The sequence below is a fragment of the Rhinoderma darwinii genome, chromosome 2 (assembly GCF_050947455.1).
Source record: "Rhinoderma darwinii isolate aRhiDar2 chromosome 2, aRhiDar2.hap1, whole genome shotgun sequence".
NCBI lineage: Eukaryota > Metazoa > Chordata > Amphibia > Anura > Rhinodermatidae > Rhinoderma > Rhinoderma darwinii.
The window spans coordinates 281,784,551-281,806,545 of record NC_134688.1 but is presented as its reverse complement, the minus strand read 5'-3'; the positions used below and the strand labels follow the sequence as shown (position 1 = coordinate 281,806,545).

Genomic DNA, 21,995 nt, shown 5'->3' with positions numbered 1-21,995 from the left:
TGACAATGAATATACATTACCTCCAACCAGGACGGGATGTGTATTGAGAATCCCGACACTTCTGAATCTTTTCTGTGAGATTTCCAACAAAGCAAGCGTAATCTCCCGAGATTATGCTGTAAATGGTCATTTAAAACGAGATTACGTTTGCCTTGCTGGAAATCTCACAAGACACGTCAGGATTCTGAATACACATCACGTCTTGGCTGGAGGTAATGTATATTCATTGTCAGGACACTGCAGTAACGTTAGTCTTTGTGTATGTGGCTGCACATAGCGATATAGCTATATCGCTAGTGCGGTGTAAATGAACGGAGAGCAGTGTATGACGCTGATTGGTCAGCGTCATACACTCCTCTGTACAACACCCACTTGGTCTAAAGTAAAAACACGCCCACTTGGGCATTAAAAATCTAAATTAGCATAAATCTAAAAATCGCTCATAAAGTAGTAAAAATAGATCGTTTTTCTAAATAAAAAGCATTACTGTCACCTACATTATAGCGCCGATCTCCTTATGTAGGTGATAGGGCACTTATAATGTGGTGACAGAGCCTCTTTAAGGCTCAGAGCCCATTTTTAGATCTGACATGTCTCACTTTATGTGGTAACTCTAGAATGCTTACACCTATCCAAGCGATTCAAAGACCGTTTTCTCATGAGACATTGGGCTTTATGTTAGTGGTAAAATTTGGTCGATATATTCAGTGTTTGTGAAAAAATAGCAACATTTTGAAAAAAATATAATTTTTCTGAATTTAAATGTATCGGCTTGTAAGAGAGAGAGTAATACCACCCAAAATAGTTACTAGTTCACATTTCCCATAGGTCTACTATATGTTGGCATCATTTTTTGAACATGCTTTTATTTTTCAAGAATGTTACAAGGCTTAGAACATAAGCAGCAATTTCTCATATTTTGAAGAAAATTTCAAAAGCCTCTTTTTTTTTTTTAAGGTACAAGTTCAGTTCTGAAGTGGCTTTGAGCGCCTCCTATATTAGAAACCCCCATAAAACACCCCATTTTAAAAACTAGACCCCTCAAAGTATTTTAAACCGCATTTAGAAAGCTTCTTAACACTTTAGGCGTTTCACAGGAATATAAAAGCAAAGTAGAGGTGACATTTACAAATTTCTATTTTGTGCCAGAAAATCCTTTTTATTCCATTTTGTTCTGTAAAACAGAAGGTTTTACCGGAGAAACGCAACTCAATATTTTATTGCCCAGATTCTGCAGTTTAGAAATATCCCACATGTGGCCCTAGTGTGGTAATGGACTGAAGCACCAGCTTCAGAAGTAAAAGGAGCACTTAGTGGATTTTGAGGCCTCCTTTTTATGTGGCACCATGTCCGGTTTGAAGAGGTGTTGTGGTGCCAAAACAGTGGAAACCCCCAAAAGTTACCCTATTTGGCAAACTACACTCCTCAATGAACTTATCAAGGGGTATAGTTAGCATTTAGACTGGATTCACACGACCACGTTACGTCCGTAATGGATGGAACGTATTTCGGCCGCTAATCCCGGACCGAACACAGTGCAGGGAGCCGGGCTCCTAGCATCACCGTTATGTACGATGCTAGGAGTCCCTGCCTCGCTGCAGGACAACTGTCCCGTACTGTAATCACGTTTTCAGTACGAGACTTGGGTGCAGTGTGTTCGGTCCGGGACTTGGGGCCGAAATACGTTCCATCCTTTACGGAAGTAAGATGGTCGTGTGAATCCAGCCTTAGACCCCACTGTTTTTGGGGAATTAGACTGTGCAATTGAAAATCACATTTTTACGATAAAAGGTACACATTTTTAGAAGGAATAAAAGGAGAAAAAAGCACCCCAACATTTGTAAAGCAATTTCTCTCGATTACGGCAATACCCCATATGTGGTCATAAACTGCTGGTTGGACAAACGGAAAAGATCAGAAAGACAGGAGTGCAATCTGACACGTAGATTTTGCTGGATAGGTTTCTGGGCGCCATGTCACATTTGCAGAGCTTCTGAGGTACCAGTACAGGGGATAACCCTTTAAAGTAATTTTGGAAACTACACCCCTTGAGGAATTCATTGTAGTTTTCATGGGGTGCATGTGACTTTATGTTCAGTTTTTATTCTATTTCTTAAGAGGCGTGGTGACAAAAAAAAACAGCTTTTACTATTGTTTTTTATGCTTTTTTTTTTTTATAGCGTTCACCGTGTGCCATAAAGGACATTCACTTTATTCTGCGGGGCGATAAGATTACGGCGATACCATGTTTATCGTTTTTTTTTTTTATGTCTTATGGCGTTTGCACAATAAATACTTAATAAAAAATCATTTACTTTTTGTGTTGCCTTATTCTAAGAGCTGTTACTTTTTTATTTTTCCATCAAGAAAGCCGTGTGAGGGCTTGTTTGTTGCGGAACGAACTATAGTTTCGATCAGTACCACTTTTTGAATTTTTTTCATTCCATTTTTTGGTAGGTGAAGTGACCAAAAAAAGAATTGTGATTTTGGTATGGTTATTTATTTTCTTCTATGGCGTTCACTGCGCGGGTTAATTAACTAAATACTTTTGTAGGTCAGGCCGTTACAGACATGGCGATACAAATTATGTATAGTTTATTTATTTTTTAATAAAAGGACGGATAACAAAAAAAAAAAAAAAAAGGGGGATTTTTACTTTTATTACATTAAAACATTTTTTTTTCTTTTTTCTTTTGTTCCACTAGGGGACTTGAAGGCCTCCAATTGCCATTTTTTAAATTGGGCTTATGTAATATTCTACATTTTCTGAGACACTAAATTTTGGTTTTTCATTAACAGTTAGCCATAAAATTCAACATTAAAAGAAAAAAAAATGCTGGATATAGATCATAGTGTGTAATGAATCTATATAATATATGACTTTCATTTTTTGAATTAAATTACTATTGAACTAGAATAGCATCAACATGTAAATTTAATTCATTAAGAAGGCCTAGTATACACACATCCATAAAAAATATATTTTTTGAACTTTTTTTAAACTTCTGAAATCCTAGTACGAGTTCTCTGATCAACTATCGCGGTCTGTCCCTCAAGGCATCACTTTTTGACCTCCGAAGTAATTGGAAGAGATGTTTGCTTTTGATTGCTGTAGCCTCCAGAATAAAGCGCATAATCAACATTAATTGAGAGGGACTCCGGAAAATAACATCAGGGATAGGAGGGTGGGCGCGGTTGCTAGCCTATTCCCTAATGCAGTTTGCAGACCATAGATTAGTTTTGTTTTTCGGGAGGCAGCCAGCTAGCATCAGCTATTGGGAAGAGTAGCATTCACCTGGTAGTAGCTCTCATAAATCTTTTCTGATCTACGTCAGAGGGTCTCCAGTAATGTTTAATAAAAGGTCCTCTCGGATGACCATCTATCCGCCTTAAAGGGAAGGGGTCATGAATTTTTTTTTTATATTGCTTTTAATATATTTTCAAAAATTTTAATTGTGTTCTCATGTTTTACTTTTTAACCCCTTCCCGCTCCTTGACGTACTATTACGTCATGGCAGCTGTATCGTTCGCGCTCCATGCCGTAATAGTACGTCTCGGGAGTAACGGCCGTTTCGGCCGTCCTCCCGACACATACAGGAGCTGTGACGCTGCTGTCTTGTTCAGCAGCTGTCACAGCTCCTACAGCGGGGACCGATCGCTGTGTCCCCGCTGATTAACCCCTTAAAAGCCGCGTTCTATAGAGATCGCGGCTTTTTAGGGGTTAAGCTGCCATCGCCGGCCTGCTACGCGATAGCGGCCGGCGATGGTGACTATGGCAACCGGACACCAAACAATGGCGTCCGGCTATGCCATAGACGGAAGCCTAGTGGGTCCTGACAACGTCAGGACCCACTATGCTTGCTGTCAGTGAGTAGCTGACAGTTCTAATACACTGCACTACGCATGTAGTGCAGTGTATTAGAATAGCGATCAGGGCCTCCTGCCCTCATGTCCCCTAGTGGGACAAAGTAATAAAGTAAAAAAAAAGTTAAAAAAAGATGTGTAAAAAAAAGAAAATAAAAGTTTTAAAAGTAATAAAAGTAAAAGTCCCACTTTTTCCCTTATCAGTCCTTTATTATTAATAAAAATATATAAACAAACAAATAAACTATACATAATTGGTATCGCCGCGTCCGTAACGGCCTGAACTACAAAATTATTTTGTTATTTATCCCGCACGGTGAACGCCGTAAAAAAAAATATTAATAAACCGTACCACAATCACAATTGTTTGGTCACTTCACCTCCCAAAAAATGGAATAAAAAGAGATCAAAAAGTCGCATGTACCTAAAAATGGTACTGATGGAAAATACAGTTCGTTACGCAAAAAATAAGTCCTCGCACGGCTTTATTGATTGAAAAATAAAAACGTTATGGCTCTTAGAATAGGGTAACACAAAAAGTGAATGATTGTTTACAAAACGTACTTTATTGTGCAAACGCCATAAGACATAAAAAAAAACTATAAACATCTGGTATCGCCGTGATCGTATCGCCCCGCAGAATAAAGTTAATATATCATTTATAGCGCACGGTGAACGCTGTAAAAAAAAAAAGTATACAAAAACAATAGTACAATTGCTGTTTATTAGTCACCACGCCACCTAAAAATGGAATAAAAACTGATCAAAAAGCCGCATGCACCCCATGAAAACTACAATGGATTCCTCAAGGGGTCTAGTTTCCAAATTGGGGTCACTTTTGGGGGGTTTCCAATGTTTTGGCACCACAAGACCTCTTCAAACCGGACATGGTGCCTAATAAAAAAGAGGGCTCAAAATCCGCTAGGTGCTCCTTTGCTTCGGAGGCCGGTGCTTCAGTCCATTACCGCCCGAGGGCCACATGTGGGATATTTCTCTAAACTGCAGAATCTGGGCAATAAGTATTGAGTTGCGTTTCTCTGATAAATCCTTTTGTGTTATAAAAAAAATGGTATAAAAAGAGTAAATGTCACCTCTACTTTGCTCTAAATTTCTGTGAAACACCTAAAGGGTTCATAAACTTTCTAAATGCTGTTGTGAATACTTTGAGGGGTCTAGTTTCTAAAATGGGGTGTTTGATAGGGGTTTCTAATATATGGGCCCCTCAAAGCAACTTCAGAAATGAACTGGAACCTAAAAAAATAAATAAATGAGGCAATACTTCGCTTCTTACATTATACTGATAATGAGCCGTGCCCACTCCGAGATGACCCCAGTTTTGACCGTTTGTATAAACGGAGACCCCTATTAGACCGTTCCAGTGCCCGGTTTTCCCAAGCATACACCCCCGAGAAGTGTTTTTCTATTGATGAGTCCCTGGTACATTTTAAAGGGAGGGTTCAATTCCGCCAGTACCTGCCAGGTAAGAGGGCAAGGTATGGCGTGAAGATGTATAAGCTGCGAGAGTGCATCAGGGTATACCTACAGGTTTAGGATATATGAAGGAAAGGCCACCCCCAAACCAGACTGCATCCTGGACTACAATAGGTACATGGGAGGGATGGACTTGTCAAATCAAGTCCTGAAGCCCTACAGCGCCATGCGGTGAGGTATAAGAAGCTGGCCGGGCACATCATACAGATGGCTTTGTACAATGCGTATGTGCTACGTCGATGTGCAGGCCAGAGGGGAACTTTCCTGGAATTTCAAGATCTAATCTTTAGGGACCAGGAAGGGGGGGCGCATCGTACCAGGGCAACACTTTCCAGGAGAAGGTCCCCAAACCGGTGGAAAGGGAAAGAGTCAAAAGAGGTGCAGAGTCTGCTATAAGAGGGGGATAAGGAAGAACACAATATACCAATGTGACACGTGTCCCGAAAAACCAGGGCTCTGTATAAAAGATTGTTTTAAAATGTATCATACATCCCTTGATTTTCAATTTACCCTGATGCACTCCGCACAGCTTACCCCCCTCATCTTTCCCTTCTGAGCCCTGCCGTATGCCCAGGCAGCTGATAACAGCCACATGTAGGGTATTGTCGTACCCAGGAGAACCCACATTACAATTTAAGGGGTGTATATCTCCGGTGGCGCATGCTGGGCACACTATATTGGACACTGAAATGGCATATACATATATAAAATTGCAAATCTCACACTGCACCATCTGCTGCGCATTATCTTTTACACAATACCTGTGGGGTCAAAATGCTCACTACACCTCTAGATGAATGTCTTAAGGGGTGTAGTTTTTAAAATGGGGTCACTTCTCGGGGGTTTCAACTGTACTGGTACCTCAGGGGCTTCTGCACACATGACTTAGCACCAGAAAAGCTCCAGTAGGCCAAATGGTGGTCCTTTCCTTCTGAGCCCTCCCATGGGCCCAAAGGGCAGTTTATCACCACAAATGGGGTATTGCCGCACTAAGGACAAATTGGGCAACAAAATGGGGTATGTTGTTCCTTGTGAAAATAAGAAATTTTGATCAAAAATGACATCTTATTGGAAAAAATATCATTTTTTTCATTTCACAGCCCAATTCAAATAGGTGCTGTGAAAAACCTGTGCGGTCAAAATGATAACAAAAACCATAAATGAATTCCTTGAGGGGTGTAGTTTCCAAAATGGGGTCACTTCTGGTGGGTTTCCATTGCTTTGATACCTCTGGGGCTCTGCAAATGCGACATGGCACCCGAAAACCAATCCAGCAAAATCTGGACTCCAACAAACACATAGCGCTCCTTTCCTTCTGAGCCCTCCCATGGGCCCAAACGGCAGTTTATCACCACAAATGGGGTATTGCCGCACTAAGGACAAATTGGGCAACAAAATGGGGTATGTTGTTCCCTGTGAAAATAAGAAAATTTGATCAAAAATGACATTTTATTGGAAAAAATATCATTTTTTTTATTTCACAGCCCAATTCAAATAGGTGCTGTGAAAAAACTGTGCGGTCAAAATGATAACAAAAACCATAAATGAATTCCTTGAGGGGTGTAATTTCCAAAATGGGGTCACTTCTGGTGGGTTTCCATTGTTTTGATACCTCAACGCCTCTTCAAACCTGGCATGCTGCCTAAAATATATTCTAATAAAAAAGAGGCCTCAAAATGCACTAGGTGCTTCTTTGCTTCTAGGGCTTGTGTTTTAGTCCACGAGCGCAGTAGGGCCACATGTGGGACATTTCTAAAAACTGCAGAATCTGGACAATACATATTTAGTAGTGTTTCTCTGGTAAAACCTTCTCTGTTACTAAAAAAAAATTGAATAAAATTGAAATTCAGCAGAAAAAATGAAATTTGCAAATTTAATTTCCACTTTGCTTTAATTCCTGTGAAATGCCTGAAGGGTTAAAAAACTTTCTATATGCTGTTTTGAATACTTTGAGGGGTCTAGTTTTTAAAATGGGGTGTTTTATGGGGGTTTCTAACACATAGTCCCCTCAAATCCACTTCAGAACTGAACTGGCACCTTCAAAAAAAGGCTTTTGAAATTTTCTTAAGAATATGAGAAATTGCTGTTTTATGTTCTAAGCCTTGTAACGTCCAAGAAAAATAAAAGAATGTTCAAAAAACGATGCCAATCAAAAGTAGACATATGGGAAATGTGAACTAGTAACTATTTTGGGTGGTATAACCGTCTGTTTTTCAAGCAGATGCATTTAAATTCTGAAAAATGCTATTTTTTGTAAATTTTCTCTAAATTTTGCAATTTTTCACAAATAAAGACTGAATATATCGACCAAATTTTACCACGAACATGAAGCCCAAAGTGTCACGAGAAAACAATCTCAGAATCGCTTGGATAGGTTTAAGCATTCCGACGTTATTACCACATAAAGTGAAATATGTCAGATTTGAAAAATGGGCTCTGAGCCTTAAGGCCCAAACTAGGCTGCGTCCTTAAGGGGTTAATGTATTCTTACTTTTACTTCTATATGGGGGCTGCCATTTTTTTTATATCTCTATGTGTCGATTATCGACACATACAGAGCTGCTATATGGCACATACAGAGATGCTATACGGTACATACAACCCCATAGAGAATGCGAACGGGAGACATTCCATTCTCAGTTGCGTGCGCCGTCTGTGTGACTGGTCAGCGTCATACACTTCTCTCTTCACAACGCCCACTTGGTCAAAAAGTAAAGACACGCCCATTTGTCCATTAAGAAAGTCATTAGCATAAATCTAAAATAGGTCATAACTACGTCCAAATTGATAGTTTTTCTAAATAAAAACCACTGCTGTAATCTACATTACAGCGCCGATCACATTATGTTGAAGATAGGGCACTTAGAATAGATTCAATTTTTTTGCAAAATCGCCCAGCTCTAATAGGACTTAATGGAGAAACTGACTTTCTGTCCACACGAGATGATGTGGCAGTTGGAGTCCTATTGCTGGTCACATGACACACGAGGACCAGAAGGGAGTGGATAACTCACAAAAACAGCCGCCGGTAAGAAAATTACCTTCACCGCAATTTACATAATTTGCCTTTCCAACGGGCCAGAAAATAAAACAAATTTGCGAGAGAGCTCCTTTAACTGGTTGTCTTGAAGTTACAAATTAACAATTTCTCTCCGCAATGCGTATTTCCTATCCAGATAAGATTTTAACAGTGTCCCAACAGAGGGATGAGTCAGCCACATCTTCGATCTCTATAGGACTTACTAAAATAATATGAACCTCTAGAAGTCCGCGAGAGCCTCGGCTCCACTAAATGGATCAGTCAACTCCATTGGTCTAGCAGCCATAGGAATTGCTAAAAGACATGCTAACTTTATACCAACCCAGCGTAAAGATATACTGAAGTCACACAATTGGCTTAAATATGTCAAAAGAGGCTCTATATCACAAGTACTTGAGTACTTTGGAAGAATAGGCTTGTATGCAACAGCCCCTTTTAGAAGCCTTAAGAATATTCTGCTTACTGTCAGATTAGGAATAATGACATTTAGAGCAAATCCTATCGATTTTAAAGTGTTAGAGGCTATACTTGAACTAAATTTTGAATTCAAGAATTGAACGCTGCCCACATATCTGAAGGATCCCGAACTTCTCTGATCTCCAAGCCTTTAGCTCAGATATAATGGCTTGTTATCCATTACGTGTCCTCTGTCTCAAGGAACAATTATAATTAGGTTGTTTGCCTTTGTGGATAGCTCCGGAAATAAGAACAGCTGACTCTTGCAGCAATCCACATAAGTTGTGGAAGCTCTAATAGAAGGTCCACTGGTCCCTGGAAACACACCATTGTCATCCCAAATGGGCGCTTCCCCTCTACTGTCAATGAGTGTATTCTGGGGTACCACGGTTTTGATGGCCATACAGGGAACACCAATATTACCCGTGCTACACACTTCTATCTTCCGAAGAGTTTGTGGCAGCATGGTAGGAGGAGGGAACGCATAAACGGCATACCAAGTCCCTCAATGGGAAGGATAGGGCATCTATACTAGACTACCTGCAAAACTTTCTTTTCTCCATTTTGAGATAATGATTCTCACGGAGGTTGAATGATTGTATTTGCATTTATAACTCTTTCTAGATAAATTCTCTCTCCAGAACTTGTTAAAATGTCTTCTAAAATAATTGAAGAAATTTTATTTTATTACTACATTATTTGAATGGGAAGAGGTTTTTTTTAAACCTAACTTTCTTCAATTTTAAACATTTTTTAGTTGCCCACGGGTACGATAGTTTGATACCAGCAATAGTTATGTATTGGAGTGTATGGGATTTTTAATGGTCTCTTATGAAGACCGGCCTCTTGAAGGTCCCCTGGCTGCAATGACAACCTACGGCCGTGACAACCTGCGGGTTTCAGCTGTAATAAACACATGCAACATTTGGAGTGGGCTGAGCTCGTGAGTTCCTATCACACGCCTGAATGCAGAAGCAGCACTTCTGCATTCAGGAGCACAGCAATCAATATTAGTGTTGTGTTTAGGTTTTTTTAAGTGACAAGGAACCGATTATTTCAGTTCCCTGCCACAGTACAGGATCGGACTACCAGCGTCACAGCCTGATCATGCCGATGGCACTGTGTGCAGTGGAATGCAGCAACATCAAAGTCAGCACGTAAATTAAAAAGGCTTCTGGCACAAGAAACATGTAGTAAGCCAGTTAATTTACGTGGGGGTGGGGTGGGAAGGGGTTATTAAAACACTGTTCAAGACTTATTTTAACTACTTTGAGAAGCCAGATAAATAGCTTTCACTCCCTAACAAACACATGGCATTCTGTTAAATGAATTTACACTGCGTGTAATCTATGTCTAATAAAAGTGAAGTATTCCTCTTATTGTGCAATGGTTACCGTGACCACGAGGTTTCCCTATGATAAGTCACCACAAGATTTCTTAGCAATTGTTGCCCAATATCTCCCCGCATAGGGAAAATAAAAAACTTCTCATGTGTAGCAACCTTGTGAGGCCTTTCCATTTAAAGGAACACTCCGGTGAATTTTTTATCGTGCCCCCATTAGGAAAGTACACTTGGTAAAAGGTAGGGCATGTCATCCTTTTACCGGGCACTTTGTTGCCAACCTATATGCTCCTTTCCCGGGCCACAGTTATGACACGAGAACACAATGAGACTGCCTGATTTCTACAGCTTCTGCTGTGTAGACCGAAAGTCTCTCACTATGTATTCTTATGAGACTCACATTGAGCATCTCATTGGAATTAATAGTAAAACTGACTTCCGGTCCACACAGCAGATGCATATAACCCCCATCATCCCTGAGAGGCGGGCGAAATTATCTACCGCCTGGGTGACGGAAGTCACCCATTGGGGGGGTAATATGCTCTTTAACCCGTTAGTGACCGGCCCATCGTGTTTCTACGTCGGTCACTAACGGGCCTTATTCCGATGCCATAGACTTTTTACGTCGCAGCATCGGAATAAGTAAACAGAGCAGGGAGCTGTCAGATCTCCCTGCTCTCAGCTGCTAGAGGCAGCTGAGGGCTGGGAGCGTCCCTGCTCTGCCGTGTGAGATCGATATTAGTATCGATCTCACACGTTTAACCCCTCAGATGCGGTGCTCAATAGCGAGCACCGCATCTGAGTGGTTTTGGAGAGAGGGAGGGAGCTCCCTCTCTCCCCCACCGACACCCGGCGATACGACCGCCGAGTGTCTGTGTCTCTAATGGCAGCCGGGGGTCTAATAAAGGCCCCCAGGTCTGCCTGTAATGAATGCCTGCTAGATCATGCCGCAGGCATGACCTAGCAGATGCCTGTCCGTGTTAAACGGCCAGGCAGTAATACAAAAAAAATGAAAAACCCAGCTTTTCCCCTTACAAACTGCTTTACTATTAAAAAAACAAAATAAAGTTAAAAAGTTACACATATTTGGTATCGCCGCGTCCGTAACGACCCCGACTATAAATCTATTACATTATTTAACCTGCACGGTGAACACCGTAAAAAAAAAAAAAAAGCTATGGAAAAATTGCTGTTTTCTGTGAATACTGACTTTAAAAAAATGTAATAAAAAGTGATCAAAAAGTCGCATCTACTCCAAAACGGTACCAATAAAAACTACAAGTCGCCCCGCAAAAAAAAAGCCCTCATACAACCGCATCGGCGAAAAAATAAAAACGTTACGGCTCTTCAAATATGGAGACACAAAAACAAATAATTTTGAAAAAAAAGCGTTTTTACTGTGTAAAAGTAGTAAAACATACAAAAACTATACAAATTTGGTATCGTTGCAATCGTAACAACCCGCTGAATAAAGTTATTGTCTTATTTATATCACACGGTAAACGGCGTAGATTTAGGACGCAAAAAAGAGTGGCAAAATTTCAGATTTTTTTCTATCCCCCCCCCCCAAAAAAAAGTTAATAAAAGTTAATCAATAAATAATATGTACCTAAAAATGGTGCTATTAAAAAATACAACTTGTCCCGCAAAAAACAAGACCTTATACAGCTATGTAGACGCAAAAATAAGAAGGTTATAGCTCTTGGAATGTGACAATTGAAAAACGTAAAAAATAGCTTGGTCATTAAGGTCCAAAATAGGCTGGTCATTAAGGGGTTAACCATGGGAACTGGGGTATCCTGTGGTGGTTTAGGCAGAGGGCACTGTACACTGTCAGCTTGCCAAAATGACAACTTAGTACTGCACCGCGTACACGCAAAGTGCATTACAATGGTGGCGGGGGGGGTTGGGTCTTTGCTTTTCCCTTTGAAGCCATATTATGAGCCTTTTACAAAAAACAACACTATAGCCAATGGCTATCCTACCAGACCCCCTTGGTGCGGTGTCCCCAGTGAAGCAGGAATGTTTTCGTGCTGTATGACTTCTGTACACCGCTCAGTGTACTATGGTGTTCACTACCGGTGATAAGAAGCGTCGGAGGAGGGGGCCTTGCAACACATACCGCCGTTAGCACACATAATAATACTTATAGCCAAAAGGTGCATCCTGAAAAATTGGCTGGAAGCTAATACCCCGACTCTGGAACAATTAGTCCAGCAACTACAAAAATACCTACATTCGGATAAAACTGAAGCCTTGAGGCACAAGGAGCGGAAAACTGCAACATTTTTCAAAAAATGGAAACCGTTGTTGGTACAAATGTCGGACTCGGATATAGCAAAGGTGATGGAGGGTTTCCAGCACACTAAATGGTATCTCACCGAGGATATTAAGGGGACATTGGGGAAGCTAAAGATTACAGCACCAAGAGGTTAGAGAGGAACACATAGGGCACGGACATAAAATAGAAATAGGAGAAGATAATGATGAGAAGGATATTAGTTAGGCTACCATAGTTGCTGTGTGAACTGTTTATATGTTTATATTGTATAATCTGCTATTAAAATTGAAATGTGCTTTCATTATAACTGGTTTTGACTTTGACAAGTGTAACACCTTAAAAATAATAAAAAACTAAAATAAAATTAAAAAATCTAGCAGATTTGCCTACAGTGCAGGACATGTCTGCCTCCTACGGACACTAGGCTAAAACTGAGGAGATGAGTGCACAGCAGAGGGTATAGCTCACTGGGTGGAGCCACACTTTTTTTTATATTTCCTAGTGTCAGCTTCCTGGTGACAGTGGCTTCTACCCACGGTACTATGTCCCCCAGTAAATACTTTGAGAATTTATCCCAATAAAAACTACAGCTCGCCCGCAAAAAAAAATTCCCCATCGTTCAATCGACGGAAAAATAAAAAATAAAATTATGGCTCTCAGGAAATGGCGACAAAACAGTTATTTTTTTTTTTAGCAAATAGTTATTTTTCAATAAAAAAAGTGGTAAAACAAAATTTAGGAAGGCGGGGAGGAAAAAATGAAAATGAAAAAACGAAGATTGGCCATGTCCTTGAGGGGTTAATCACAGGTCAATATTTTCATACATATTTGAAGAGTTCTTTGTAGTTATTTTAGCTGTGTGGGTTTCTAAATTTACTTCGATAGGGAAAATCAAAGCAATGAAAACTGCATGTAAAAAGCAACAACTTTCTATGGAAGCATTTCCTGAAAATAATTATTCGAAACTATTCTTTAAATATTATATTAATATGCATTTTTTTTGTGCGGTTTAAGTGACAGGCAAGGGAGCTAAGAAAAACTATTTAAGGGGGAGTTCACACTGAGTTTTTGATGAGTTTTTCTGACGCGGAAACCACGTCGGAAAACGCGCAAGGAAACATGCCCAATCTTCGGGCGTTTACGCCTCTGACATCAATAGGAGGCAGAGAAAGTGTATTTCGTGGCGTTTTTTGCTGTGGCGCTCAATGGCCACGGGCGAAAAACGCAGCGAAAATCTGCCTCAAACTTCCAAACGGAATTTTGAGCCGGATTTTTCGCCTGCAAAAAACTCTGTGAACCCAGCCTTAGGTTACCCATGACTAAAGGTTTTCAGAAGCATTTTTTTTCCCACTTTGGAAAAACCACAGCAGCACAAGTTATATTGTAGTGACTTAAATTCTATTCACGAATTGCCATTCGTTTTTAAGGACAGTTTTGTCCCATTGACTTTACTGCATTAAAAAAAAAATATATTTATATATATATATATATATATATATATATATATATACACACACACACACACACACACACAGTGAAGGAAATAAGTATTTGATCCCTTGCTGATTTTGTAAGTTTGCCCACTGTCAAAGTCATGAACAGTCTAGAATTTTTAGGCTAGGTTAATTTTACCAGTGAGAGATAGATTATATATAAAAAAAACAAAAAAAAAAAAAAACAGAGTATCACAATTATATATATTTATTTGCATTGTGCACAGAGAAATAAGTATTTGATCCCTTTGGCAAACAAGACTTAATACTTGGTGGCAAAACCCTTGTTGGCAAGCACAGCAGTCAGACGTTTTTTGTAGTTGATGAGGTTTGCACACATGTTAGATGGAATTTTGGCCCACTCCTCTTTGCAGATCATCTGTAAATCATTAAGATTTCGAGGTTGTCGCTTGGCAACTCGGATCTTCAGCTCCCTCCATAAGTTTTCGATGGGATTAAGGTCTGGAAACTGGCTAGGCCACTCCATGACCTTAATGTGCTTCTTTTTGAGTCACTCCTTTGTTGCCTTGGCTGTATGTTTCGGGTCATTGTCGTGCTGGAAGACCCAGCCACGAGCCATTTTTAATGTCCTGGTGGAGGGAAGGAGGTTGTCACTCAGGATTTGACGGTACAAGGCTCCATCCATTCTCCCATTGATGCGGTGAAGTAGTCCTGTGCCCTTGGCAGAGAAACACCCCCAAAACATAATGTTTCCACCTCCATGCTTGACAGTGGGGACGATATTCTTTGGGTCATAGGCAGCATTTCTCTTCCTCCAAACACGGCGAGTTGAGTTAATGCCAAAGAGCTCAATTTTAGTCTCATCTGACCACAGCACCTTCTCCCAATCACTCTCAGAATCATCCAGATGTTCATTTGCAAACTTCAGACGGGCCTGTACATATGCCTTCTTGAGCAGGGGGACCTTGCGGGCACTGCAGGATTTTAATCCATTACGGCGTAATGTGTTACCAATGGTTTTCTTGGTGACTGTGGTCCCAGCTGCCTTGAGATCATTAACAAGTTCCCCCCGTGTAGTTTTCGGCTGAGCTCTCACCTTCCTCAGGATCAAGGATACCCCACGAGGTGAGATTTTGCATGGAGCCCCAGATCGATGTTGATTGACAGTCATTTTGTATGTCTTCCATTTTCTTACTATTGCACCAACAGTTGTCTCCTTCTCACCCAGCGTCTTACTCATGGTTTTGTAGCCCATTCCAGCCTTGTGCAGGTCTATGATCTTGTCCCTGACATCCTTAGAAAGCTCTTTGGTCTTGCCCATGTTGTAGAGGTTAGAGTCAGACTGATTAATTGAGTCTGTGGACAGGAGTCTTTTATACAGGTGACCATGTAAGAGCTGTCTTTAATGCAGGCACCAAGTTGATTTGGAGCGTGTAACTGGTCTGGAGGAGGCTGAACTCTTAATGGTTGGTAGGGGATCAAATACTTATTTCTCTGTGCACAATGCAAATTAATATATATAATTTTGACTGATTTTCAGTTTGTTTTTTTAAAATATAATCTATCTCTCACTGTTAAAATTAACCTAGCCTAAAAATTCTAGACTGTTCATGTCTTTGACAGTGGGCAAACTTACAAAATCAGCAAGGGATCAAATACTTATTTCCTTCACTATATATATATATATATATATATATATATATATATTAATTTTTTTTACACGCAGTACCACAATGCAGTTTTCCACAGAAACAGTTCTAGGAATACTTCCAAGAAGTGCTTCTTTAAAATATAGCTACAGATGGCGGCAAAACCACCACAGAGACCGCACGACAATACATTAAGTGTCTGAGATGCAGCTTTGTACCACATCACAATGCAATGTGTAAACTCTGCCTTATTCAAGTTTTGCAGAACAGCCTTTTATTTGCAGCAGACCTCCATGGTGATCAATACAAAGATGCCAAGATGTAGGCGCATCTTATAGTTACTGTTGTAAATCTGTGTGTAATAAGAGGGTGGATTTCTCTTGTAATATTAATTCAACTATCCCTGTCACAGTGACCTAATCATTTTGGCTATTGTTGTCCCACTATTCCCCCAGCTGAACTCACATGAACTGCCAGAATAAACGCTGAACAGTATCAGAGCATCGGTTAGCAGAATGCTAAAGCTTATGTGTACGAGAGAGCAGCCTAAGCCTTAGGCCTCATGCCCACTTCAGTGTTTTCCTTCAGGGTGCTAGCCGTTTTTCTGACGACTAGCACCCTGACCCATTCATTTCAATGGGGCCATGCACACTTCCGTTTTTTTGACCGTCCCGTTGCTCCGTTCCGAACCAAAGTAGAGCATGTCCTACTTTGGTCCGAGATTCCGTGAGGCCCATGCAAGTCAATGGGGCCGTCAAAAAAACTGAAGGCACACGGAAGGCATCCGTGTGCCATCCGTGTGTGACGGAGCCGTTGCCTAGTAACGGCCGGGCGTGCAGAAAAACATAACAGAAATATTACACTAATCGGCAGCCACTTGTCTCTATCAAATCACTGATAGAGAAAAGAGGCTGCTGATTAAAAATAAAATAAAAAGCAGTTCATACGTACCCGGTCGTTGTCTTGGTGACGAGTCCCTCTTCCTCCAGTCCGACCTTCCTTTCTGACGCGGCAGCCTGTGATTGTCTGCAGAGGCGGTCACGTGGAATGAAGCATCATACCTGGAGGCCGGCCTTCTGACGTAATCCTGACATGCGTGACCGCCACTACAGCCTGTGATTGGCTGCAGCAGTGACATGGATGAAAGGTCATCGCTGGAGGCCGGACAAGAGGAAAGTAAGTATGAACTTTTTTTTTAATTTAATTTAAATTGTTTTTTCCGAGCACCGAGCATGGTACTGTCCAAGGTGCTGAAAGAGTTACCGCCGATCAGTGCAGCCCATTAACTCTTTCAGCACCCTGGACAGTACCATGCTCGGCTCTCGGAAACACGGAGCGCACACGGCCGCCAAAACGGGCACACTGATCCGTCAAAAACGGCCGTGAAAACGGTGTCGGAAGTGTGCACGAGGCCTTATGCACACGACTAAGGGATTTTACTGTCCCCAAATACAAATCGGACGGCTACGGATACACATCCGTAGCTGGCCGCAATTGCCGAAGCGCCAATAGACTTCTATGGGCGAGTCTGTGCTGCAATTGCGGACAAGAATAGGACATGTTCTATATTGTGCGCATCAATTCTATGGCCCGGACACATCCGTAATTATACGGAAAGGTGTCGGTGGCGAATAGAAATGAATGGGCCCCCATTTCATCCGTAATTACAGATGAAAATTATGGTTGTGTGCACGGGGCCTTAGTCGTACAAGCTTTGAGTAGAAGTCTGTGGTCATACGGTACCATTTCAGGTCTCCAATTTTAAACAGAAGTATACAGAGGGTTTTTTTTTGTGAGATTTTGCGTGAACGCGACAGAAATTAATACCGTATCGATTCCGTCAAAACGACGGAAACCTTGCACAACCGAGACAAACTGAAACCATTTGCAATAGATCAGTCATCATTGAAATCAATGGTGATGGAAACGGAAAAGTCGGGGCTCCGTTCCAACGGAAAGCTCTGACGCAGATGTGAACGCAGCCTTATCTGTGTTTTTATAAATAGTTTGAAACAAGCCCATAGTGGTGCTCTAAACCAACTTTATCTAAAAACGTATTTAAAAAAAATAAAATACTGAAATCTGTTACTTCTATACAAAAAGCGCAGCATGCTACGGTATTTTGTATACCAGAAGGTAATCTCTCATTCACATGTAGTGCATTTTCACGCCTGCTAAAACCTAAAGAAACGCAGTTATCTGCCAGCACATTCGGAATGGAGGCATAGAAACTCTGTTAACCCCTTAATGACCATATAAACTTTTCCGTTTTTACCTCTCTGCCTTCCAGCAGCCAGAACTTTTTTTATTTTTTCATGGCCGTGGCCATATGAGGTCTTGTTTTATGCGGGAAATTTTTTATTTTTTTCCGCAGTTTGAGGGTAGATAAAAATATTTTTACAGCGTGCATATAGGAAAAAGCGATTCTCTGCATCGTTTTTCTTGTTTATTTTTTATCCCGTTCACGTTTCACGCTAGATAACCTATTAAATTAATTATTCAGGTTATTACGGTCGTGTAGGTACCCAATGTGTAGTTTTTTTGTTTTTATGTAATGTAGGGGCAATAAAATCCATTTTATGCAAAATGACTTTTTGGGGCATTTTCTTTTATTTATTTATTTTTTGTTACTTTTTTTAATCCCATTAAGGGATAACTTTATTTATAACTATTTATTACTTATGTCTTAGCTTACTCTTGTATGCTAATACATTATACGGTGTCACTATGACACAGGCTTCTGTTAGGGCAGAGGATGCAGCTAAAGATAAGGGGAGCGATCCAATTAAAACTAAAATAAGGTTTTTGTTCTCAGTGCTATAGTGATGTCAGATGTTAAACAATGGACAAATAACATCGCTATGTGCAGGAGAATTAGGCCGGGTTCCCACGTAGTGTAAACGCTGCGTAATTTCCGCAACGGAAGTGTGCGGGAAATTTCACAGCATTTACAGTAGCAGCAAAGTGGATGAGATTTTAAAAATCTCATACCCACATTGCAGAAAAAAAAAAATGCAGATTAAAATGTAGATAAATTGAGCTGCGGTACGGAATTTAAATCCCGAGCATGTCAATTTATGCTGTGTTTTTGTTGATTTTACGTTGCGGATTTCCCTATTGAATTCAATGGGGATGCAAAACCCACAACAGAAAGCCAAGTGTTGCAACTTACCCAGAATGCCTTCCTGCAGTCCCGCCTCCTGAGATGACATTTCATCCCACGTGACCTCTGCAGCCAATCACATGCTGCAGCGTCACATGGCCTGCAACGTCATCGTAGGAGACCGGACCACGCGCAGAGACGACCGAGGCGGGTAAGTATGAACGGCTTTCTTCTGCATCGGATATTCAGTTTGAAAAACCGAACCCCAATGTGGTGCGATTTTTCGGACGGAATGTACTGCAGGTTTCAGGTCGGACACGCTGCGTGATTTTTACACTGCGTTTCCGCCCTGTGGGAACCCGGCCTTAGGCTCTTTGCACATCAGCACTAAGCTTTAAAGAGGCTCTGTCACCAGATTTTGCAACCCCTATCTGCTATTGCAGCACATAGGCGCTGCAATGTAGATTACAGTAACGTTTTTATTTTTAAAAAACGAGCATTTTTGGCCAAGTTATGGCCATTTTTGTATTTATGCAAATGAGGCTTGCAAAAGTCCAAGTGGGCGTGTTTAAAGTAAAAGTACAACTGGGCGTGTATTATGTGCGTACATCGGGGCGTTTTTACTACTTTTACTAGCTGGGCGTTCTGATGAGAAGTATCATCCACTTCTCTTCAGAACGCCCAGCTTCTGGCAGTGCAGATCTGTGACGTCACTCACAGGTCCTGCATCGTGTCAGCCACATCGGCACCAGAGGCTACAGTTGATTCTGCAGCAGCATCAGCGTTTGCAGCTAAGTAGCTACATCGACTTACCTGCAAACGCCGATGCTGCTGCAGGATCATCTGTAGCCTCTGGTGCCGATGTGTCCTCGCTCGTCTGACACGATGCAGGACCTGGGGAAGTGACGTCACAGCGCGATCTCTCGAGAACACGGCTATGTCTGCACTGCCAGAAGCTGGGCGTTCTGAAGAGAAGTGGATGATACTTCTATACACAACGCCCAGCTAGTAAAAGAAGTAAAAACGCCCCGATGTACGCACATAATACACGCCCAGTTGTACTTTTACTTTAAACACGCCGAGTTGTACTTTTGCAAGCCTCATTTGCATAAATACGAAAATGGTCATAACCAAAAATGCTCGTTTTTTAAAAATAAAACCGTTACTGTAATCTACATTGCAGCGCCGATCTGCTGCAATAGCAGATAGGGGTTGCAAAATCTGGTGACAGAGCCTCTTTAAGTTCCAACGAAAGAACAGAAAAAAAACGAATCAACTAGAGAATGGAAGCGCCGGGTCCTTCGCATGAAGCGCCTGATGGAACCCATTTACAAAATAGCGCTGCACGCTGTGCTATTTAGTCCAAAAATTTACAGAATCTGCAACGGAGTGCCCAATGCAGATGTGAAATGGGCCCTAATTTATGAGGTTTATATTATAAGTTCCACAAACTTCCGTAAAAGAGAACATGAAAAAAGTGAGGGTAAAAAGGCCTCGTTCACATTAGTGTTGGGTTCAGTTCATGGGCTCGGTTAGACCTTTCCGTCGGAGGAAAATATGAACAGAAAGACAATAGGAAACCATAGCTTTCCATTGGCGCTACCATTGATTTCAATAGTAATGCTTCCGCTGCAAATGGTTTTAGTTTGTCTTCGTTTTGTGAAGTTTCCGTTTTTTTAGCGAAAACGGCATAGTCGACAAGAAATTGTAGCGAAATATATTTACAAAGTTACTCAACCTTTTACGTAGATCCTAGCTATATAAAAACGGTATAACCTGAATGGTAAACATTTTAATATATAAAGATACTGCAAAGCAACCATGCTTTGATAAACAGGTCCAAACACAAGCCTCTCCGCAGCAGCACTTCCGAACAGAACTAGATCAGCATACAAGCCCTGGTCACTCCACAGACATACGAAGCAATATTTTCTAGGATAGGGAAAACATTTTGGGAAGCAAAGAATAAATTATCTGGAGCAAACTGCCTGAGCCCTCAGTCGCTATAGCTCGTCCACATTTCCCAGGGCTAGGCGCATGTCTCTAGTAACACAATAGTGACTAGCCGTGTTGTGGTACTTGAGGATGACACAGTCCTGCATCCTCAGCAAACACCTCTTAGCTGCCCGCAGGAGGCAGGCAATGACTGTGAGCCTATTATCTCAGACACACGCCTACAGCACCACAGGCAGCGTTAATACAGCCGCTGCCTAACACGAACCTAAACAGTCATATAAACCGTGCAGCACATTCCACACACGACATGCAATGACCGGGAGTATGAGCACCTCACTCACCCGAGTCCACAAAGACTGCAACAAGCAGCCACTGCACTACGGTGGTAAAATGGCGCGTCTTCCCCCCAACAGACCACGCCTCCTTCTCCCGTATCTCTCAGCCAATCACAGGCGCCTCAGAAGCGAATACCAGTGGCCTTCCAATTAGGCTGAGCAAGGGACAAGGGAGCGGGAAGGGGGATGAGCGGCTCTAACCAACCGCAGCTTGGGATAAATATGGCTGTAACGCTTTTATGTTCCGAGTAGCCGCATTGGCCGTAGTGAGGTGTGTAGTGTCCAATCACACGTGCTCCAGAGAAGAGTGAGGACAGCGGAGACTTCTGTGACAGGGACAATGCTCCCTATTATTCCACGACTGTCTATATACACACACGTAGATTACCGCCTAAAGCCCTCACAGCTTTGCTTGTAGGGGACAGACTTCTGTTTCACTTCTAATGCTGACAACCAATTTGCCAGGATCAGTTGGCTAGTAATGTACTGAATAACCTTGGGAACCCATTGTAAAATTTTGAATGGGGCCTTGCTCTGCCATGATCGCCACCCGTAGCAAGTGAGTAATGTAATGCGCTTTAAAAAAAAAAATTGCCTATACTGTTGCACTTTTGGCAATAAAAAAAAGTATTGAATCTGGTCTAGATGCTTAGTGTGAATTTTTTAATTTCGTATTAAAGTGGCTTTCAGTCAAGTGAATGGGTCTGAGTTGCAGTACCGGACAAAGCCGCAAGTATGGATGAGCCACTGTACCTGGGGGCACTGGAGAATGCCACAACCCCTCTGTTATGCTGATCAGTGGGGTCACGGGGTCGGATAAGGTCCTAAGGATAGTCCGTAAATTTATATACTCCCTGACTACCCCTTTAACAGTTGCATACCTCCCAGCTTTCAAATATTGTAAAGAGGGATAACAAATGCGAAGTGCAGCGTGGCAAGTTTTTCCCCCATTTAGTCATGCCTTTTACCACACCCAATCCCTGTCCAAACACACCCAGTTCAGCCCACCCAGTATAATGTCCCC

At 41.5% G+C, this 21,995-nt stretch overlaps 1 protein-coding gene across 4 annotated transcripts in view; it reads right to left on the bottom strand.

The window, feature by feature from the left end:
* Positions 1 to 21,085, bottom strand: part of LOC142743010 (heterogeneous nuclear ribonucleoprotein R-like) — a 63,748-nt gene extending 42,663 nt beyond the window's left edge. For all 4 annotated transcript variants that reach the window (XR_012881477.1, XR_012881478.1, XM_075853341.1 and 1 more), the window contains exon 1: positions 20,978 to 21,085. The gene's annotated coding sequence lies outside the window, so the exon portion shown is untranslated. The remainder of the gene's footprint in view (positions 1 to 20,977) is intronic.
* Between the last annotated feature and the right edge of the window lie 910 nt (positions 21,086 to 21,995).